Source organism: Trichechus manatus, unplaced genomic scaffold, assembly GCF_000243295.1.
Source record: "Trichechus manatus latirostris isolate Lorelei unplaced genomic scaffold, TriManLat1.0 scaffold00115, whole genome shotgun sequence".
In the NCBI taxonomy this organism is placed as follows: Eukaryota; Metazoa; Chordata; class Mammalia; order Sirenia; family Trichechidae; genus Trichechus; species Trichechus manatus.
Genome location: NW_004444051.1, coordinates 5153120 through 5176308, shown reverse-complemented (window position 1 = coordinate 5176308; position 23189 = coordinate 5153120).

The window sequence follows — 23189 nt, the reverse complement described above, 5'->3', positions numbered from 1 at the left end:
CTTGGTAGATGACTTTTCGTTTATCCCTAGGTGTTCTTAAAATTCTCTCTTTATCTTTGATTTTGGCAAGTTCGATTATAATTTGTCTTGGTGACTTTTTTTTGGGATCTACCTTATGTGGGGTTTGATGAGCCTCTTGGGTAGATATCTTGTCATCTTTCACGCTATCAGGGAAGTTTTCTGCCAACAAATCTTCAACAATTCTCTCTGTATTTTCTGTTATCCCCCCCGTTCTGGTACTCTAATCACTTGTAGGTTATTCCTCTTAATGGAGACCCACATACTTCTTAGGTTTTCTTCATTTTTAAAAAATTCTTTTATTTGAACTTTCCTCAAATAAATTGGTGTCAAGTGCTTTATCTTCAATCTAACTAATCCTGACTTGAGTTGCCTAAATTATGCTCCCATGACTTTCTACTGAGTTGTCTAATTCTTAAATTTTATTGTTAAACTTTTGGATTTCTGTTTGCAGTGTCTCTACGGATTCTTGCAGCATGTTAAATTTGTCATTATGCTCTTCTCTAATCTTCTGAAGTTCCTCTATTGCTTGTTCTGCATTTTGCATGATTTGATATCTTGAAGAGCTATGTATATGGATCTTTTGAATTTTACCTCCAGTAATTCTAAGAAGTTCTCTTCCTCCAGGAGATTTATTTTTTATTTGTTTTGGTCATTTGCCGAACCCTTCATGGTCTGCCTCTTTATGTTATTTGACTGTTGTCTCCGAGCCATCAATAAGTTTTTATGTTTATTTTATGTTTGCTTACTGTGTCCTGGCTTCTTTTTTTGTTTTGTTTTGATATGCCCAAATAGGCTTGTCGTGTGAGCTACTTTGATTATTGGTGTCTTTGAAGCTCTCACATCCTGTCACCAGGTGGTTAGAGCTGTTCTAGGTATGTGGACCCAGGAGTCTGTTTACTTTTCTTGTGTGGATTCAGCTCAGGTGTCCAGGTCATCGGTCGCCAAATGTGTGGTGCAGGCTCTCATCTACAGTCAGTCCTAGATGGGCAGGGGTGACAGGAGTAGGCACAGGTATCTGGCTGTAGTAGAGGGTCATGTGCTGAGCAGGGCAGGGAGCTGTGGCTGCCTCTGAGTTCCTGGGTGGAAGGGGTGTCCCTGTTCCCTAGAGCACGTAGGCGAGTGGGTTTTGCAGCCAGACTTTGGGCATCCAATGCTGTTGGCTATAAGGACTAGGAGGCACCACTTTTTCTTGGACCACTGTGGCAGGTGAATAGGTGGAGTCGGTGGAGCCTCCAGTCCTCAGGCCCCTGATGTGGTGGGTGAGGACCTTGCTTAATGGGCAGGGCGGAGTCAAATGTCTTAAATCTGCCACTCCCCCTTAGTTGTTGCAGTAGAATATAGGCTTCAGGTATATACCCTGTTGTACTGTGCTGAGGGCCTATACTGTTGAAATGGGTCCAGACAGGTCTATGTGTGGGTGAAAGGCATTCAAAGCCCATGGACCCCTTATGTCTGTGCCTAGACAAAGGGGCTGTTCCTGCCCTGAGTTCTTGGCTTAGGGGAGCTGGCAGATTATTATTTCCTATTTGTTAATTTGTTCTCTCTCCAAAGCCAGGAGAATGTCTTGGGGCACGTGACAGGTCCTGCTTCTGGCCCAGGGGACGCAGCAATTACTGAACCTGTACTGAGACCCAGAGGATGGCTGGGAGTAGGTAAATGGGAAAGAGGTACTTCCCAAAGTGGGAAGGGTTTTTTTGATCTGTGCAGTTGGTTAGACGCTTGTACTTATCTTTTGCCAGTTCAGAGCCACTTCTCCCTGGTTCAGTAGGCTTGAGCAGACTCTCCGCCACTTGGTTTCTACTGATGTGGAAAACGTGTTCAGAGAGTTACTGCTTGCCTTAGCCCACATGCACCAGCCGATCCAGCCTGCAAGGTGCCAGCCAGGTCAGGTCTGGCAAATCCTCGGTGCGTCTGAACTGTCTCTCCCTCCCCCTGCTGCTCAGTCCAACTCCTCAACTTTGTGTTTGATGTTCAGGGCTCCTAGGTTGTCATATATAATTGATTCACTTGGTTTTTGGGTCTTTGTTGTAAGAGGGACCACAGGAACTGTCTGACTACTCTGCCATCTTGGCCCCACCTCTCAAATTCTTTAATAATTTCAAATAATTTTCTAAATCTTCTACTGGGCAATAAGGGGTTGGGTGCCAGACTGTTGTCTAAAGGTGATTGTCCTCCCTGCAAGAAAAAGTGGCATTTAAGAATATTGATTCTCTGGTAGGTGTCCCTGGGTGGCATAAACCTAACTGAAAGGTTGTAGGTTTGAGTCTACCCAGCAGTACCTCAGAAAAAGGCCTGGTAATATGCTTCTGAAAAATCAGCCATTGAAAACCTATGGACCACAGTTCTAGTCTAACACACGTAGGTGTACCATGAGTCAGAGTCAACTCAGGTGGTAACTGGGGAGTCTTTACTGGAGACTTTTATTAAAAGCAACCCTGATTTTTCAGTTTTGAATTTCACCAGGAAGACTGTGAAGTCTTTTAATGTTTACTAGACCTCACCCAATATTATGTGTGAAAGGCGGAAATAACCATGTTAGTTTGGGGGCTTTTGTTTTTCTACTTGTACACCCAAAGGGAAGCTCATCTCTATGGAGTAAAGTGAGGAGAGATGGGACTAGTCCACCTGCCCAGTTCCACAGAGTCATCTTACTTAGGTCAGAGATCCATGGTAACTAAACCCTTCCTACGCTCCCTAGGTGAGTCATCCTGGGCCATGCAGATGCCGTGGGCTCCTAAGGTCCTCCCTGATCTAAATATCTCTTCTCCATGCCTTGGGGAAAAGGACAAGGTCAACAAAATAGACCACTGCAGGTCATGCTGACCTGTGATCCTAAGACACTGACGTTGGACTTAAAAAAAAAAAAAATTATTTCCCTTCTAATCCTTTCCTAGTGTGTTTATCTCCCCTCATTTCTAATTTGCCTCTGTCCTTTTCATTATTCAGAAAACAGCTGCTTTCCTAAACCCCTTGTTGGGGTAAGCTGAATTTTATAGACTATGTCTCCCTGTTTTAAAGATTGTACATCACTCTTTGAAAATATTTTCAAGTATTTTGGGGTGTTTTTTTAATTTTTGTCAGTAAGATTTTAGGCCTCAAATATGACATTTTGTGTAGCCTTATGAAAGTGCTATTTCACTACTATGTTGGAAGGCTATGGATATATAAAATTTCTAAATATTTAGATTGAACATCAAGAACAACCAGTTGCCAGTTCTGAGTCATGGTGACCCCACGTGCGTCAGAGTAGAACTGTGCTCCATAGGGTTTTCAGTGGCTCATTTTTTCAGAAGTAGATCACCAGGCCTTTCTTCCAGAGCACCTCTGGGTGGACCCAAATCTCCAACTTTTTATTTAGCAGCCGAGCAAGTCCCTGGGTGCAAACAATTAACACACTTGACCGCTAACCAAAAGACTGGAGATTCGAGTCTACCCAGAGGTGCCTCAGAAGAAAGGCCTGGTGATCTACTTCTGAAAAATCAGCCATTGAAAACCCTATGGAGCACAGTTCTACTCTGACACATGTGGGGTAGCTGTTAGTTGGAATGGACTCGATGGCAACTGGTAAATGTTTAAATAGATCATGAAAATATAGTCCTTTAAGAAAAGTGTAACGTTTATCAATGATCATGCCAATTCTATTATTCAGCTTCAATTTCCATCCTCTAGGACGTGAATAGTTTTTTTCTTCTTTTTTTTTTTAACTTGCTTTCTGGTCCTCTGAAGACAGTGTCTGGGATTAAACTGAGTCTTCTTTCTCCAAGACCCTAGCGTCTACCCTCTAATTTGACAGAATGACAGAAGTCCACAGCCTCAAGTACTTCTTACTTCTTTCATTTCTCAAAGCTGCCTTATTTTTTCATCCTGTATGTCTTAAGGTTTTGTTTGGGCATGCATTTGGGGCTTTAATGGTTTTGCCTTAAGATCCCTGGATTTAAGTTTTCGATTTAAGTTTCTGCTGAGGATCACCCAGGAGGCAGCAGTCCTGCCTCTTCGCACAGCCCTGTGAGCAGGCTCACGTACTGCTGCAGCCAGACCCGTCCCTGCCTCCAGTGTTCACCACTGCTATAGCTTATACTGATGTGCATGCTCAGAGTGGCGCTGTAGGGCTCCAAAGCGGTCTACACCCCAGAGATTACTTTTTGGGTTTAGAAATGTGCTCTGAGAGTCTATGCTATTTTGTCTGTTTTCAAAATACTGACCAGTTAGCAAATACAGAAATCAATCAACCATAAATGGCAAATGAGGTCATGTGATTGTGTCAGCCTCTTCATTCCTGGCTTTCAGAGGTTAGCCCATGGGGATTTGGAATAGGGTTGCATGAGGGTAGGAGCCATTAAGCTGCTGGGTTTCCTATGCAAGATAATAATTGGGCTTGGTGAGCAAGAGTGCTGAAAACCCGAAAACAAACCATTGCTGTCAAGTCAATTCTAACTCATACAACCCTAGAAGACAGAGTAGAACTGCCCCATAGGGTTTCTAAGGCTGGTGGATTCGAACTGCCAACTTTTTGGTTAGCGGTGGAGCTCTCAAACATTGCATCACCAGGGCTCCAAGAGTGCTGAGATTTCAAACAATTCCTTCGTTTTTGTCCTAATGACAAATGTCAAAGAGAAAAAGTAATTTTTTTTTTTTTTTTTTGCCTTTTCAGTTCTAAAAGTTTTACCTAGGGATCTGTGGAGCTGTAGCCCTTTGGGATATAGCAGTATGTGATGAACTTAGAACTTCAGCAGAAAGTGAATTTGAGCTAGCAGAGCTCTGAGACAGAGGCTTCCAGGGACTGAGCTTGCAGATGTGGTCACCCTGGCAACCACTGCTTGAGCCAAACCCTTGTTGTGATGTGTTTCAGTACAAAACAACCAGGGAAACAAAATTTGCATCCAGCAACATGGCCTCTGGAAAACCTATATCAAGACTATTGGACCCTTTCATTCTTTTGACATAGGCCTCAGATAGTCATAAACATGTGCTACTCTAGAGAACAGATGTTTGTAGATGAGGTAACCTGTCACCCAGCTGTGGTTATTTTGGGTGTGGTACACTACAGATTCCATACAGCAAGTTTTCCTAGGAACCAGGCTTAGTATATGGTTAGAAACGCAAGGAAAGTGAAGAAAAAGTGAAGAAATCCTGAACACAGGAACTGTTCTGACAAGGAGCCTCATGTCTAGAGGTAGGAAATTAGTAGTAAAACATTTAAGAGATTCTGTGAAAATCAGAGAACTCTCAAAACAAAACACATCAGGCAATTTGAGACAAAGAAATAGATGGGAAAATCCCTCATAATTTCCCTACCTACTTGGATATTTGGTTTTCCATGAGAAAGCTATGTTAACAGCTTGTGCTGTAGAAAGAGAAATAACTTCAGTGTAAATGCTGAGGTAATAAATACTACATTTTAGGTAAAATTCAACCAGAAAAGTTTTTTTTTTTTCTTTTTCTCATTAAAATTTACCCACAGCCTGAATTATTTTCTCTCTTTTTAAGATTAATTGAATTAGTTTCAGTCTAAAGGACAGTAATCAGTTTTATCATGGTTTCTCTTTTTGCTTTTCTAGCCTACCCTATTAATTGAACATCTGAATAGTTTAAGTAGTATAAACCATTCATTTCCCATTGCCTAATGAAGGAATTTAGGATTTAGAATGTAGTAAAGCCAGAAAATGCTATCTTAGCAGAGTCACCTGTGTTTCCCTTGGAAATAACACTGTTCTCTGTGTTTATTTGTAGTTAGTCTTCGCCTGAGATTTAGACATTTATTGTCCCCGTGATTAAGGAGCCCTGGTTGTGCAGTGGTTAAGCACTCAGCTGCTAACCAAAAAGTCGGCGATTGGAACCCAACAGCAGCTCCACAGAAGATTTGTCAGTCTGCTTCTGTAAAGATTACAGCCTTGGAAACTCTATGGGGCAGTTCTACTCTGTCTTATGGGGTCGCTGTGAGTTGTAATAGAATTGACAGCAATGGATTTGGTCCACATGATTATAATCCCTTTTGGGGCACCAAAATCATGAGATCTGTTTGCTTTTAGATTCACACAGCAATATAATTTCTTAGAATGCATTTCTCAAAACGTATATCACAGGCAGTAATTTGTATGTTTCAAGTGAGAGTTTTGCAGCTGTGGTTCCTGTCAGCAGGATGACGGTTGTTAGGTTGCTTGCATTATATTGATTAGTTCTTCTCTTCCTTACACCAAGGGCACTGACTTTTCTTTGCAGAATATATCTTGAGTCAGTGTTAAACTTTCAGCATTAAATCTATTGGAGACCTCTCCTTTGTATGGCTGAAGGGAATTTTCAACTTACCCAGCATTCTTGTATGTAACAAATCACATTTGGTGTTCCCAAATGCCTTCTACTGTTGGCATTGTTTATTTTGATTTGGGAGTCCTCTCCATCTTGCCTCTTCTCCTAGAAGCTGCACAGTAGATTCCTAGAATGTCCATTGTATTGAATGATGATTTATGTTCTCACAGACTTTATAAGAGGTTGCTGTGATCTTCTTTTTCTAGATATTCTATATCAGTCAGAAAAACCTCCTATATATTCTTAAGTTGAGGGCTTGACATCATCTCATCAAGAAGCAATCCCTTAGTCTATTGAATTATAAATAATTTTTTTTTTTTTTTAAATCAGTCATTTGGTCAGTTCTGGCTGCCAGAGAGTGGATAGAGATGCTGGAAATAGAAGTCATTTTAAGTTAAAATGCCCTACTTTTTGTAATGTTTCATTTTAAAATGTGGAAAAGGATGATGTTTAGCTGTCAGAGATAACATTTCTAACACATTTTGCTTTCTACCTTGGTGAGTTTTAGTTTTGGTCATGAAGTTGGTTAAAAGTGTCTTTGAATGTTAGTAGAGGATTTATAAAAGTAAAAGTTATTTATTTCACTATACACATTTAAGACTTTTGCTGCTAGGTGTATTAAACTCATAAAAGAATCTCTATAGTTAAATCACCAAACTTACCTCAGTTTTATCTATCCTTTGACGTATACTACCTTAAATACTGTGAGGTTGCCCTGAACTTTTAGTTTACATAGTACTGCAGAATAAATCACCACACCCCCATCCTCTCCCCACCTCCCCGTAAAACAATCACAAAACACTTCAAATGGTATGGGTTTTGCAAACACGAAGGCTACACAATGTAATGAAGGGCTATTGAGTTGTTTGACTACTCCATCCCACTCTCCACAGCTCCTTATTTTGCCCTACAGTGGTGGCTCCCTGGTAGAGTGACCAGTTGTTCCAGTATGCCCGGGACTGTCCTGGTTTTCGAGTCCCTGGGTGGTGTAACAGTTGGCTACTAACTGAAAGACTGGAGGTTTGTGTCCACCCTGAGGCACCCTGGAAGAGAAGCCTGGCAATCTACTTCTGAAAAATCAGCCATTGAGAACGCTATGAAAGAGAGTTCTCCTCTGACACACATGGGGTCGCCATGAGTCAGAGTTGACTCTACAGCAGCTGGTTTTGGTGTGGTCCTGGTTATAGTCCCATGCCTAAGAAAACCTCTCAACCCCAGGTAAACAGGACAATTGGTTGACCTACCCTGTAGCCGTGTCTGGTCCATGAGACTCCCTTATGGCTATGACTGATACGGCCAGTGGTGAACAGCTTAGTCAAGTTAGACTTGTTAGCTTCTCTGTACTTGGAATTCTGAATGTTGAACTGAGAGAAATACGCAGACTCTGGGACTGAAAAGAATTATGTTAAATGCAGCCCTTTAGGTATTTTAACCATGATTGCACCTTTAAATCACCTGTGACTCCTAAGACTTACTAATGCATAGGTTCTGGTGCCCAGAGACTCTGATTTAATTGATTTGAGGTAGAATCTGGACACAGTACTTTAAAAAGTCTCACTGAATGATTCTAATATATAGCCAGGGTCCCATCTACTGTAAAAGAAATAAGATATACAAATTCCTATACTCCTGGTGTAGAGAGTCCTGCTGTGTCTAAAGTTGCTCGTTCAAAGCTTTTTTGGATTTAATAAGATTTAGCAGTTCGAATCTACCAGCTGCTCCTTGGAAACCCTATGGGGCAGTTCTACTCTGTCTTATAGGGTTGCTATGAGTCGGAACCGACTTGATGTCACCTAACAACAACAACACTATCTTTCTAGTAAGTCCATTTTTTTGAAATGTATCTTGAATTGTTTCCTATTTTTTTGTAACCAAAAGAACTGTTAACTGTTATACAGACTTAGTCAATTTTGTTCTAGATTTTCTGCTTGGGTAAGGCAGATAGTGAAACAGATTAAAGCAGAGTAGTGTCTGTAAAGAAGGAGAGACTTGCGCTCAGGACCTAAAGAATAATAGCCTTATAGCAGAGTCCAGAGTTTCAGCAAGGAGCCATGGTAGTGCTGTGGTTAATGCTCTCGGCTGCTAACTGGAAGGTCAGTGGTTCAAACCCACCAGCATTCCCACAAGATTACATACAGCCTAGGAAACCCTATGGGGCAGTTCTGCTCTGTCCTATAAGGTTACTATGAGTCAGAATTGCCTGGACAGGACATAACAGCAGCAACAGTGTCCCAGCATAGCACGTACTAAGCATTCAAGCATTATGAATTGAATTAATCAATGAATTAATGAATGAATGCATGTCATAGTCCTTTGCACCAAAATCCACATGATAATTTAGAATTAAGCTTGAGGGAAAAAATGCTACTTTAGATGAACTCATACACTTTGCTTTTTAAAAATAAAATACTAAAACTTTTAGTAGAATTTTCTTTTCTTTATTTTGCCTTGGTGGCAAGGAAACTTAGAATCGAAATTATGTTCAATTAGTAAGAGTATTACCTGAAGCTTAAAGTATTTGTGTTTTTATTTTTCTCTACACAATTTACAATTTTTCTTTTTATTCAAATTTTCTTATTTTATGAATCTTGTATTTTAAGCTATTTTAAATTATGAAGTTACACATTATAAAGAACAAAAAATACAAAGATGAAATATTCATAAAATGGAAGCTACTATACTAGTTACTAATACTCATATGACATTACTTTGAGAAATTAAAGGCCATCTTTCAAATTATAAATGCTGACATATAAGAACTATAATAATAAATTTGGAAAAAAATATTGTCACTAAGCAGACTTTGTTAAGATGTTAAAAAGCAAAGATGTCACTTTGAGGACTAAGGTGCGCCTGACCCAAGCCATGGTATTTTCAATCGCCTCATATGCATGTGAATGCTGGACAATGAATAAAGAAGACTGAAGAAGAATTGATGCCTTTGAATTATGGTGTTGGCAAAGAATATTGAATATACCATACACTGCCAGAACAACAAACAAATCTGTCTTGGAAGAAGTACCGCCAGAATGCTCCTTAGAAGCAAGGATGGTGAGACTTTGTCTCACATACTTTGGATGTGTTATCAGGAGGTACCAGACCCTGGAGAAAGACATCATGCTCAGTAGAGTGTCAGTGAAGAAGAGGAAGACCCTCAACGAGATGAACTGACACAGTGGATGCACCGATAGGCTCAAGCATAGCAATGATTGTGAGAATGGCATAGGACTGGGCAGTGTTTCCTTCTATTGTACATAGGGTCGCTATGAGTCAGAACTGACTCGATAGCACCTAACAACAAACAAGCAGACTGGGAAATTCAAAAGGTGTTTCATGTAAAAGGTTAATACTCTTAATATATAGAGTTTTGATAAATAAAGTTATACAGAGATAAAGACAAAGCTACAATAGGAAAACGGACAAAGATCATGATATAACAATTCACAAAATGAAAAAAATGCTAATAATTATACCAAAATGTGTTCAGCATTTCAGCATTACTAATAGTCAACAAAAAGCATATAAAAACAACAGTGATTTTTTTTGTTTGTCTGTCTTTGGCAAAGATTTAAAAAAAAATCTAGATTTGGCAAGAATTTTCTACAAAAAAAGTAGAACTAAAGGTTGGGATGTAAATGAAACAATATTTCCAGAGGAAAAATTGATAATATGGATCAAAGTATTCATACCACTCCAAAAAGTTAGTATACTTGCATCATATGTTATATAAATTTAAAATAAATACATATGCTACATTTTCACCATGTGTACATACATATACACACACAGTTTACCCAACTTCTACCAGGCCATTGATTTGTACTGTTGTTATAATTGATTTTTATTTATCTTTCTGTACTTTCTACATTTCTTTAATGAATATTATTAAAAATAAACAATAACATTATATCTAAAAAAATAAAACTATATATATAAAAAATCCCACTCTGCTAGGCTTATTTCATTTTATTCTGAAGAGTTCACTATACAGTTGTATTAATCATTCCTAATAGGCATAATATTGGTTGAGAAATAGGTTATGGTTATGCAGCTACTCTCCTATGATGGAGGTTTGATGGCCTTTGCTAGACTCTGAATTCATTATTAGCAGTTGAAATATATCTGTGGATAGGGTGAGAGGCGTTACATGAGGGAAGAAGCCAAACAAAGGAATAAATTGTGTTCTTTTACTTTGCATAAGTACAGACATGTGTACTGATTATAATCATTGTAGACAATCACAAATTTATTTTTAGCTTATTAGAATTATATACATATACATATATATTTAAATTTTATTGTGCTTTAGGTGAAAGTTTACAATGCAAATTAGTTTCTCATTCAAAAATTTATACACAAATTGTTTTGTGACATTGGTTGCAATCCCTGCAATGTGTCATCACTCTCCCCCTTCCCACTCGGAGTTCCCTGTGTCCATTTATCCAGTTTTCCTGTCCCTTCCTGCCTTCTTGTCTTTGCTTTTGGACAAATGTTGCCCATTTAGTCTTGTATACTTGCTTGAGCCAAGAAACATGTTCCTCACATGTATTATTGTTTGTTTTATAGTCCTCTCTAACTTTTGGCTGAAAGGTGGGCTTTGAGAGTGGCTTCAGTTCCGAGTTAGTCTCAGGGATCCCTCCAGTCTCTGCCAGACGAGTAAGTCTGGTCTTATATTTTGTGAATTTGAATTTTGTTCTACATTTTTCTCCCGCTCTGCCTATGACCCTTTATTGTGATCCCTGTCAGAGCAGTCAGTGGTGGTAGCCAGGCACCATCTAGTTCTTCTGGGCTCAGGCTGGTGGAGGATATGGTTCATGTGGTCCATTAGTCCTTTGAACTAATATTCTCCTTGTGTCTTTGATTTTCTTCATTCTCTTTACTCCGGACGAGATGCGACCAATAGATGTGTCTTAGATGGCTGCTTGCAAGCTTTTAAGACCCCAGATGCTACTCACCTAAATAGGATGTAGAACATTTTCTTTATGAACTATGTTATGCCAGTTGACCTAGATGTCCCCCAAGACCATGGTCCCCAGCCCTTAGCCGCAGTAACTCAGCTCCTAGATGTGTTTGGATGTGTTTAGACACATTAAGTACTAAGGTGTGCCTGACCCAAGCTACGTGTTTTCAATCACCTCATAGTGCATGTGAAAGCTAGACAATGAATAAGGAAGACTGAAGAAGAATTGATGCCTTTGAATTATGGTGTTGGCAAAGATTATTGAATATACCATGGACTGCCACAAGAATGAACAAATCTGCCTAGAAAGAAGTATAGTCAGAATGCACCTTAGGAGCAAGGATGGTGAGACGTTGTCTCACATACTTTGGACATGTTATCAGGAGGGATCAGTCCCTGCATCATGCTCAGTAAAGTAGAGTGTCAGTGAAAAAGAGGAAGACCCTCAATGAGATGGACTAACACATTGGCTACAACAATGGGCTCAAGTGTAACAATTATTGTGAGGATGGTGCAGGACAGGGCAGTATTTTGTTCTGTTATACGTAGGGTCGCTATGAGTCAGAACCAACTCCAAAGCACTTAACAACAACAGCAATAAGGAAGCTTCTATGACTTTGCCTTGGTCAAGTTGTGCTGACTTCCCCTATATTGCATGCGTCCTTCCTTTCGCCAAAGTTAACACTCGTCTACTATCTAGTTAGTGATTTCTCCTCCTTCCCCTGCCCTCCCTCCCAAGTAACCATCAAAGATTCTTTCTGTGTGTAAACTTGTTCTTATAGTAGTGTTCTTATACAATATTTGTCCTTTTGTGATTGACTTCTTTCACTCGGCATAATGTCCTCCTGATTCATCCATGTTGTGAGATGTTTCACAGATTCATCATTATGCTTTGTCATGCTTAGTATTCCATTATGTGTATGTACTATAATTTGTTTATCCATTCATCTGTTGATGGCCACTTAGGTTGTTTTCATCTTTTTGCTATTGTGAATAATACTGCAATGCACATGGATGTATATGTCTATTGGTGTTTTGACACTTGTTTCTCTAGGATATTTTCCTAGGAGTGGGATTGCTGGATCGTATAGTATTTCTATTTCTAGCTTTCAAAGGAGGTGCCATATTGTTTTCCATAATAGTTGTACCATTTTATATTCCCACCTGCAGGGCGTGAGAGTTCCAATCTCCCTGCAACCTCTCCAACATTTCTTATTTTCTGTTTTTTTTATTAGTGCCAGTAATGGCTGGGTGAGATGGTATCTCATTGTAGTTTTGATTTGCATTTCTCTAATGGCTAATGAATGCGAGAATTTCCTCATGTGTCTGTTAGCCACCTGGATGTCTTCTTTGGTGAAGTGTCTGTTCATATCATGTGCCCATTTGTTATTGGATCATTTGTTTTTTTGTTGTGGAGGTGTTGAAGTATTTTATAGATTTTAGAAATTATACCCTTGTTGGATATGTCATAGGCAAAAAATTTTTCCCAGTCTGTAGGTTCTCTTTTTACGCTTTTGGTCAATTCTTTTGATGAGCATAAGTGTTTAATTTTAGGAGCTCCCAGTTACCTAGTTTCTCTTCTGGTGTTTGTGCATTGTTAGTTATGGTCTGTATTCTATTTACTCCATTTATTAGGGCCCCTAGCATTGTCCTTATTTTTTTCTTCCATGATCTTTATCATTTTATGTTTTATATTCAGATCTTTGATACCTAATGAGTTAGTGTTTGTGTATAGTGTGAGGTATGGGTCTTATTCATTTTTTTACCAATGAACATCCAGTTTTGCTAGCACCATTTGTTCAAAAGATTGTCTTTTCCCCATTTAATGGACTTTGGTCCCTTGTCAAAGATCAGCTGACCGTAGGTGGATGGGTTTACATCTGGGATCTCGATTCTATTCCATTAGTCTGTGTGTCTGTCGTTGTATCAGTACTAGGCTGTTTTGACTACCATGGTTGTATAGTAGGTTCTGAGAACAGGTAGTATGAGACCTTCTATCCAGGGCCTCTTCCCTTTCCATATAAAGTTGGTGATTAGTTTTTCCATCTCATTAAAGAATGCTAATGGTGTTTGGATCAGGATTGCATTATACCTGTAGATCGAGTTGGAGAGAATTGACATTTTCACAACATTGAGGCTTCCTAGTCATTTTTATGGTATGTTTTCCCGTTTATGTAGGTCTCTTTTGGTTTTTTGCAGTAGTGTTTTGTAGTTTTCTTTGTAGAAGTCTTTTACATCCTTGGTTAGATTTATTCCTAGTTATTTTATCTTTTTAGGGGCTATGATAAATGGTATTGTTTTCCTAATTTCCTTTTCAAAGTTCTCTTTGTTAGTCTATAGGAATCCTACTGATTTTTGTATGTTTATCTTGTATCTTGCTACTTTGCTGAATCTTTCTATTAGTTCCAGTAGTTTTTTTTTGTGAAATCTTTGGGTTCTCTATGTATAGGATCGTATCGTCTGTGAATAGGGATAGTTTTACTTCTTCCTTTCCAGTTTGAATGTCTTTATTTCTTTTTCTTGTCTTATTGCTCTAGCTAGGACTTCCAGCACAATGTTAAATAGGAGTGGTGATAAGGGCATCCTTGTCTTGTTCTCATTCTCAAGGGGAATGCTTTCAGCCTCTCTCCATTAAGAATGATGTTGGCTGTTGGTGTTGTATAAATGCCCTTTATCATGCTGAGGAATTTCTCATCTATTCCTATTTTTTTGAGAATTTTTATCAGAAATAGATATGGAACTGTACCAAATGCCCTTTCCGGCTCGATTGAGATGATCATGTGATTCTTTTCTTTTGTTCTGTTTATGTGGTGGATTACATTTATTGATTTTCTAATATTGAACCATGCTTGCATACCTGGTATGAATCTCACTTGATTATGGTGTATTATTTTTTTGATATGATGCTGAATTCTATTGGTTAGATTTTGTTGAGAATTTTTGTGTCTATATTCATGAGAGATATTGGTCTGTAATTTTCTTTTCTTTCTTTCTTTTTTTCTTTTTTTTTTTTTGGTGTCTTTGCCTGGCTTTAGTATCAGGGTTATGCTAGCTTCATAAAATTAATTACTATGTATTACTTTCTTTTTCTTTTCTATGCTCTGAAATATTTTGAGTAGCACTGGTGTGACCTATTATCTGAATATTTGGTTGAATTCTCTAGTGAAGTCATGTGGGCCAGGGTTTTTTTTTGTTGGGAGGGTTTTGTTTTTTTTTTAATTACCTCTTCAATCTCTTCTCTTGTTATGGGTTTATTCAGATCTTCTATCTCAGTTTGTGTTAGTTTAGGTAGTAATGTGTTTCTAGAAATTTTTCCATTTCCTTTAGGCTCTCAAATTTTTTGGAGTATAATTTTTCATATTATGCTATTATGATCCTTTTCATTTCAGTTGGGTCCGTTGTAATGTCTCCCATCTCATTTCTTATTTGGGTTATTTGCTTCCTCTCCTGTTTTTCTTTTGTCAGTTTGGCCAATGGTTTGTCAATTTTGGTGATCTTTTCAAAGAACCAATTTTTGGACTTATTGATTCTATTGTTTTTCTGTTCTCTATTGTGTGTATTTTTGCTCTAATCTTTATTATTTCCTTTCTTCTGGTGCCTGTAGGCTTTCTTTGCTGTTCTACTCTTTTTGTTTGAGTTCTAGTGCTAACATTTTGATTTTGGCCCATTCTTCTTTTTTGCTGTGTATGTTTATTGCTATAAATCGACCCCTGAGAACTACCTGGCTGTGTCCCAGAGGTTTTGGTATGATGTATTTTCATTCTCATTTGATTCTAGGAGTTTTTTTATTCCTTCTTTGATTCCATGTATTACTCAGTTGTTTTAAATCAATGTATTATTCAATTTCCATGTATTGAATTTTTTTCCTTGCTCTTCCTGTTATTGATTTCTACTTTTATAGTGTTGTGATCCAAGAGAATGCTTTGTATTATTTCAGAGTTTTGGATATTATTGAGGGTGGCTTTGTGGCTGAAGATGTGGTTTATTCTGGAGAATGTTCCATGTGAGTTGGAAAAGAATGTATACTTTGCTGCTTTTGGGTGGAGTGTTCTGTATATGTCTATGAGATCAAGTTGGTTGATTTTGGCCTTTAGATCTTCTGTATCTTTGTTGTGTTTCTTTCTAGATGTTCTCTCCTTTACTGAGAGTGGTTTGTTGAAGTCTCCTACTGTTATTGTGGTATTGTCTAGTTCTCTTTTCAATACTATTATGGTTTATTTTATGTATTTTGGACCCTGTTGTTGGGTAAGTAGATATTTATTAGGGCTATGTCTTCTTGGCAGATTGTCCTTTTAATCACTGTATTATGTCCTTCTTTGTCTTTTATTATTGATTTTGCCTTAAAGTCTATGTTATCTGAGATTAGTATTGCCACTCTTGCTCTTTTTTGGGTTGGTGTTTGCTTGATATATTTTTTCCGTTCTTCAATTTTTAATATATTTATGTCTTGTAGACAGTATAGTGATGAGCTGTGTTTTTTTAAAATCCATTTTGCTACTCTCTCTCTTTACTGGTGCATTTGAGCCATCTACATTCAGTGCTGTTATTGATAGGAATGAATTTATTGCTGTCATATTGTGCTGTTTTTGTGGTGCTGATATTTTCTTTGTTCCTCTTACTTCCTGTGCTGAGTGTCCTGTCCTTTTGTTTGTGGATTTTCTTTTAATTTCTTTCATTATTATAGATTTTGTGTTTACTGAGGCTTTATGTTTTTCTTCATTTTTATTTTGATGAGTAGCTTTGTTAACTTATTTGTGGTTACCTTTACCTTCAAATTTACCCTTTTCTTTCTATATTTGAACCGAAGTTTTATTACTTGATATTGCCTTGACATCCTCTCCATTTGAAATTTTTATACCTACACGTTTATTGCCCTTTTATTGTTTTGAAGTTGTCATCATTTACAGATTGATGTCTCTAGTTCCCTGTTTTAAGTATTTTAGCTTTGTTTTATTATTGAGCATTCTTTACCTGGGTCGGTATCTGGCTGATGCTATCCTGTGTCCTAGACTTAGGTTGTTGTCTGATGTTGTTGGTTCTCTATATGAAGGACTCCATTTAGTATTTCTTGTAAGTTTGGTTTGGTTTTTATGAATTCCCTTAATTTCTGTTTATCTGGAAAAATCCTATTTTCACCATTGTATTTGAGAGTGTTTTGCAAGATATTTTATTCTTGGTTGGCTGACTTTTTCTTTTAAGGTTTTATATAATCATTCCATTACCTTCTTGCCTGCATGGTTTCTTCCAAGTAATCAGAACTTAGTCTTATGTTTCTACTTTAAAAGTGACTTTTATTTGTCTTGAGCTATTCTCAGGATTCTTTTTTGTCTTTCATTTTTCAAGTGTCATTTTGATATGTCTTGGTGACTTTCTTTCAGTGTCTATCCTATATGGGGTTTGTTGATCTTCTTGGATAGTTGGTTACCTTTTTTCTTTCATGGTATCAGGGATGTTTTCTGTCTGTAAATCTTCAACGATCTTTTCTGTGTTTGCCATTTTCTCCCCCTCTTCTGGAACTCCTATCACATGCAAATTTTTGCTCTTAATTGTGTCCCACAACAATTTTTATGTTTTCTTCATTCTTTTCTCTGATTTTTCCTCAAATGAAGTGGCATCCATGGACTTGTCTTCAATCTCACCGATTCTGTCTTCCTTTGTTTCGAATTTTCTCCTAAAACCTTTAGAGTTGTTCATTTCTGAAATTTTGTTGTTTATCTTTTAGATTTCTAGTTGCTGTTTTTGTATGATTTCTAATTGTTTATTTACTTTGATGTTTTGCTCTTGTATTATTTTCCCTAATTCTTCTATTGCTTTGTTTGTCTTTCTGTTGATTTTGACTATGTTTTCATTGGTTTTGTCAATGTTTTCCATGATTTTGTTTATTTTTTCCTTGGTTTTATCTGTGTTTTCTTTGATATCTTTCCTAATCACTTGGAGAGTCCTAAACATTAGTCTTTTGAGTTCCACATCAGTAGTTCTATTGTCTTTTCTTCTACTGGAAGGTTATCTGATACTTTATTTTGGTCACTTGCTGAATCCATCTTGTCCTGCTTTTTTACATGTTTTGATATTGTCTGCTGTCTCTGAGACATTATGGTGTTATTTTCTTTATTTATTGATTGTATGTTTGTTTGTTTCAACCTGTTTTTTTGTTTTGTTTTGATATGTCAGGGCAGGCGGGCCAGGCATGCTTTGCTGCTTTCTTGTCTATTGTAACGTTAGCTCTGACCATCTTGTCTGGTTGGGGAGGACGGCAGCAGGCAGAGTGAGCCCACTTTACTATACCCTGGTTTGGTGGGATGCTGAGGGTGGACTGGGCCGGTGCTGTTTGTCTCCTGATGTTGGTCCAGCAGAGTGGGGGTGTTCCCATCTCCTCACCAGATGGATGGGGGTGTCAGACAAGGAGTAGTATGGGCTAACTTTCCACCATTCAGCAACCGGTCTAGTGTCAGAAAAGGAGGGGCAGTGCAGGCTCGATGTGGTGGTGGGTGGAGTGCCAGGGGTGCTGTAGCTATGAAGGCACAGCTGGGGCCAGCAGGAAGGAGGGGAGGTGGCATACAAGGCTAGGTGTGGTGGGAGAAAGAAAAGAAAAGAAAGAGAGGCGAAAGAATAAAGAAAAGGTGCTGCAGCAGAGCTGGAAGGTGGGGGGTCAGACCTGGGGGCCTGAGAGATGGGGGGATAGGTGGCATATGTGGCTAGGTGGGACAGAGAAAGAAAAGGAAGTAAAAGAGAGAAACTAATGGCAATGTGATGGGGGCCGACGAGTGGGGTGGGGCAGACACAGAGGCTGGTGAGAAGGCAGGGGAGGTGGCTTATAGGCCTAGATAGGTGGGAGAAAGAAAAGAAATAAAAGAAAGGAAAAAAAAAGCAGCTGCAGAAGGGTTGGGGGAAGGCATTGGATGGCAGGCCAGTTGCCAATGGCTCTCTAGCTGCGGTGGCACAGTGGGGGCTGGCAGGAACGGGGCAACTAGTGTATTGGGCTAGGTGGGATGGAGAAAGAAAAGGAAGAAAGAGAGTGAGAAAGAAAAAATGGCAGTGTGGTGTTTGCTAGTGAGTGGGGGTAAGGCAGACCTGGGGGCTGGTGGGAAGTAGGGGGCAGATGGCATACAGGGCTAGGTGGGAGGGAGAAAGAAAAGGAAGAAAGAGAGAGAAAAAATGGTAGTGTGTTGGGGACCGGTAAGTGGGGTCTAGGTGGATCTGGTAGGAAGGGACGAGACGGGACGTACAGGGCTAGATGGGGGGTGGGGGGTGGGGAGAAATAACAGAAAGGAAAAAGAAAGATAAAAATTAAAAAAAAATGGCCTTGTGATGGGAGCAGACAGGAAGAGGGAGGGGGTGGCATACCAGGCTAGGTGGGAGGGAGAAAGAAAGGGAAGAAAGTAAAAAAAGAAAAAGAAAAAGAAAAAAAAAAAAGCCATGCAGTGGGTGGGGGCAGGGTGGGTCCGGGAGTGGTGCTCATAATGTCTACCCTCGCAGTGGGATGTGCAAGCTGAGGGAGTTCTTGCTGCTACTCACCAGAAGAGTGAGGGGTGGGAAAGTGTGTTTCTCTGGTTACTGGGTGCTCTGACTCCCGTTGGGAACTCTGTGAAGTTGCCTTCCCATACTGCCTGTCCAGGCTCATTGCTGCCTGTGTTTCAAGATGGCCATGCTGTGCTGTATTATTTGGTAAGGGACTTCCACTCTTCATCTCTTCTCATTCTCTGTTTTCCATCAGTAGTTTCTTCTTCCGTTTGGTGTTTTATCTAGCTCTTTGTTCCTTCGTTTGATGCTCAGGGTTTCAGGATTGATGTTTGTATCTGTTTTATTTAGTTTTTTGGGTCTTTGCTGCAGAGGGACAGTGTGGTGCAACTGTCTAGGGTACATGTTGACTCCACCTTCAGAATTAATATACTTTTGATACCATACCAGGTAATTAGAATAAACATGCTCTTTTTGTGGGTTGAAAGTTATGATCAAGGCCATTATGTGAATAGTTACACTTTGGAACAGAAGACGTTATTTAAAAGTAGGGAATCTATTGATAATTTTTCGTTCATTATAAGCATTGTCTGGTCTTTAGATTATGTGTGTGTGTGTGTGTGTGTGTGGAACAGCATACATAAAGCCAAGTTTGGTAATGTTTTATTTAATAGGAAATTATTTTAAATTTTAATACTTTTGATGGATTATTAAATATTAGGTGTGGGGCTAGGCACTTTATATGTGATTTAATCCTCTCATCTGCCATTCAAGGTATGTAACATTATTTCCATCACAGAAATAATGAAAATAAGGATAGCATAATTTAAGTAATTTTCCCTATGTCACGCGGTTATTAGATGCCAAAGTTAGGTTCAAATCCAGGTGGAAATTTTACCAAATTTTATATTTTTCCATTATTTCACACTGTTCCTCCATGCTATTAAAGTATACCTAAATTCAGCTTTGCTTATAAATGAAGAATCTCTGTCATCATCTTTATTTTAAAAATATAGCATTGGAATCTGGAGTCTTTTATGTCCTATGTTTTATATATTTATTTGGCTCAATAGATTCTGGCAGGATATGTATTTGAAGTGATCATAAACTCTAAAGATATGCCTTAATATATTTTAGTGTAAGTAGAAGTTGAGGTTATTACTTTTGAGTTCATTGCTCATAATTTCTGAATGTATACTATGGTAAATGTATCACGACTGTTACTAAATGAAATTGGTGAGACAGCTCAAGAACTCCATTAAGCATGGAACATGGTGGTTCAGATTCACTATTTTAAAACATCAAACATAGTACTAAAATATACAACAGGGGAAAATAAACTATGAAGCAATAAATTACCCATGCATTATGTTTGTTTTTAATATTAACAGCAATATGATTTATTATTCTGCTTAGTTTTACTAGAATCTTAATTTCCAGAAAACTCCCCAGAGAATTTTGATGCCACCAGTCTATGTCATGCTTTCTTAAAGTCTCTAGTGTTCCATGATTAGATACATATTGGAAATGGTTGGGTTGGATTAAATTCAGCAAGTTACTTTGGTTAAGGACATATTTTCTATACTGCTGCTATGTTTTATAAATCTCTAACAGGAAACTAGAGTATGCATTATCAAAGTTATTTTACCACAGAATCCTATTTCAGGGGAGCATGTCATGGGGCTTGTATCCTACGAAATACTCTTTGAGGCATAGTGTGTGACATCTGGGCCTGTACAATAGAGTGGAAATGCTGAATATGGCTTTATTTTTGGTAACTAGAATGCTCCTCCAGGTGACACTATCATCCCCAGATGGAGAAGTATTTCTTAGTAATAGCTATCATACATAACAAACATAACACTATATCCCTGTTGGTTTGCTATCTCAAATATACGTATTGAATTTAAAGGCAATTTGAATGAAGAGTTTACTAGCCCTTATAGAATAGCGTTTGATAAACAAAACAAGGCATTATCTAACACAGTCTTTAAGGCCTGTACTGGATTAATCTACCTCCCTAAAAATGATTACTTTATAATGTCTTTATTTAATGGCAGAAATCCAGCATCAAAAATGGCAGCATATACATTTCCAAGATACAGAAGCACTAAGTGAATGAAGATAAAAGAACAGTATAATGGGAATTTTAATGGATTTATAGAAACTTTATGCTCCAGCACATTTCACATAAAAATAGGTCAGTAAAAAGTTTTGCACATGGATGGATAATCACGTCACTACGGGTAATAGGTAGCTAAATGACCAAACCTCTTAAGATGTATTTCATTTTTCATTTAGTTATCATCTACTGATAGGAAAATCTGGTTCTGTCTCAAAGAGGAGCAAACATGCAAAAACAAGAAGCTATAATATTACCAATATTACTAATTACCAAACACACAACAAAAGGTAGATTATTACCAATATTCACATTTTACATTTCATGAAATTAAAATTCATTGTAATGGATTCACAATTTTTATTTAAGAGTAAATATTTTCCATATAGCTTTTGACTTTGCAATAGCAATTTAAAAGAAGTGGGGGGCTAGTTTGGAGGATATGACAATGTGTTCATAATAAAAGATCCCTGAAGGAAGACTGTGGGCAAAGCACATAAACTCCAAAAATATTTTTTATTCTACCTGATTGAATCATCCCAGATTCTAAGTTTCCCATATAAATGTTCACATCTTGGGGGGGTGTGACCATTTGGGTTTTTTCTTTAATTTTTTTTATTACTGTAGTTTAAATGAAGTTTACATTTCAAGTTAGTCTCCCATACAAAACTTTATACATACATTGTTATGTGCCCCTAATTGCACTCCCCATACTGTGACAGCACACTCCTCCTTTCCACCCCTGATTCCCCACGTCCATTCAACCAGCTCCTAACCCTCTCTGCCTTCCCATCTCACCTCCAGACAGAAGCTGCCCATTTAGTCTCTTGTATCTACTTGAGCTAAGAGGCACACTCCTCACGAGCATCACTTTATTTCCCACAGTCCAGTCCAATCCCTGTCTGAAGAGTTGGCCTTGGAAATTGTTTTAGTTCTGGGCTGATAGAAATCCAGGGGCCATGCTTTCCAGGGTTCCTGCAGTCTCAGTCAGACCATTAAGTCTGGTTTTCTTACCAGAATTTGAGTTCTGCACCCCGCATTTGTCCTGCCCCATTAGGGACCCTCTGTTGTGTTCCCTGGCAGGGCGGTCAATGTTGGTAGCTGGGCAGTGTCTAGTTCTTCTGGTTTCAGGCTGATGAAATTTCCGGTTTATGTGGCCCATTCTGTCTCTTGGGCTAATACTTTCCTTGTGTCTTTGGTGTTCTTTGTTCTCCTTTACCCCAGGTGGTTGGGACCAATTGATGCATCTTAGATGGCCGCTTGCAAGCTTTTAAGACCCCAGACGCCACTAACCAAAGTAGGATGCAAAACAGTTTCTTAATAAGCTTTGTTAAAGCCTCCAGAGTCGACAGAGAGAGAAAGCCTTCCCCTGGAGCTGATGCCTTGAATTTGGACTTGTAGCCTACTAGACTGTGAAAGAATAAATCTCTCTCTGTTAAAGGCCAAAAAAAAAAAAATGCTAACCATCTTCTGAGAAAAAAAAGAAAAAAATCTTTGTTATACCAATTGACATAGATGTCCCCTGAAAGCATGGTCCCCAGACCCCTGCCCCTGTTACTCTGTCCCTTGAAGTGTTTTCTTGTTTTCAGGAAACTTCTTAGCTTTTGGTTTAGTCCAGTTGTGCTGACTTCCCCTGTAGTGTGTGCTGTCCTTCCCTTCACCTAAGATAATTCTTATCCACTATCTAGTTAGTAAATAACGCTCACCTTCCCTCCCCACACTGGTAACCATCAAAGAATGTTTTCTTCTGTGTTTAAACCTTTTCTTGAGTTCTTATAATAGTTGTCTTATACAATAGTTGTTCTTCTGTGACTGATTAAATTCACTCAGCATAATGACCTCCAGATTCCTCCATGTTGTAAGATGTTTCACGGCTTCATCATTGTTCTTTATTGTTGTGTAGTATTCCATTGTGTGGATGTACCATAATTTGTTAATCCATTCGTCTGTTGATGTGCACCTAGGTTGTTTCCATCTTTTTGCTGTTGTAAACAGTGCTGCACAGAACATGGGTGTGCATATATCTATTTGTGCGATGGTTCTTATTTCTCTAGGATATATTCCAAGAAGTGGGATAGCTGGATTGTATGGTACTTCTATTTCTAGCTTTTTCAGGAAGAGCCAAATCGATTTCCAAAGTGGTTGTACCATTTTACATTCCCACCAACAGTGTATAAGTGTTCCAATCTCTCCGCAACTTCTCAAGCATTTATTATTTGGTGTTTTTTTTGGATTAATGCTAGCCTTGTTGGGGTGAGATGGTATCTCATTGTAGTTTTGATCTGCATTTCTCTAATGGCTAATGATCGTGAGCATTTCTTC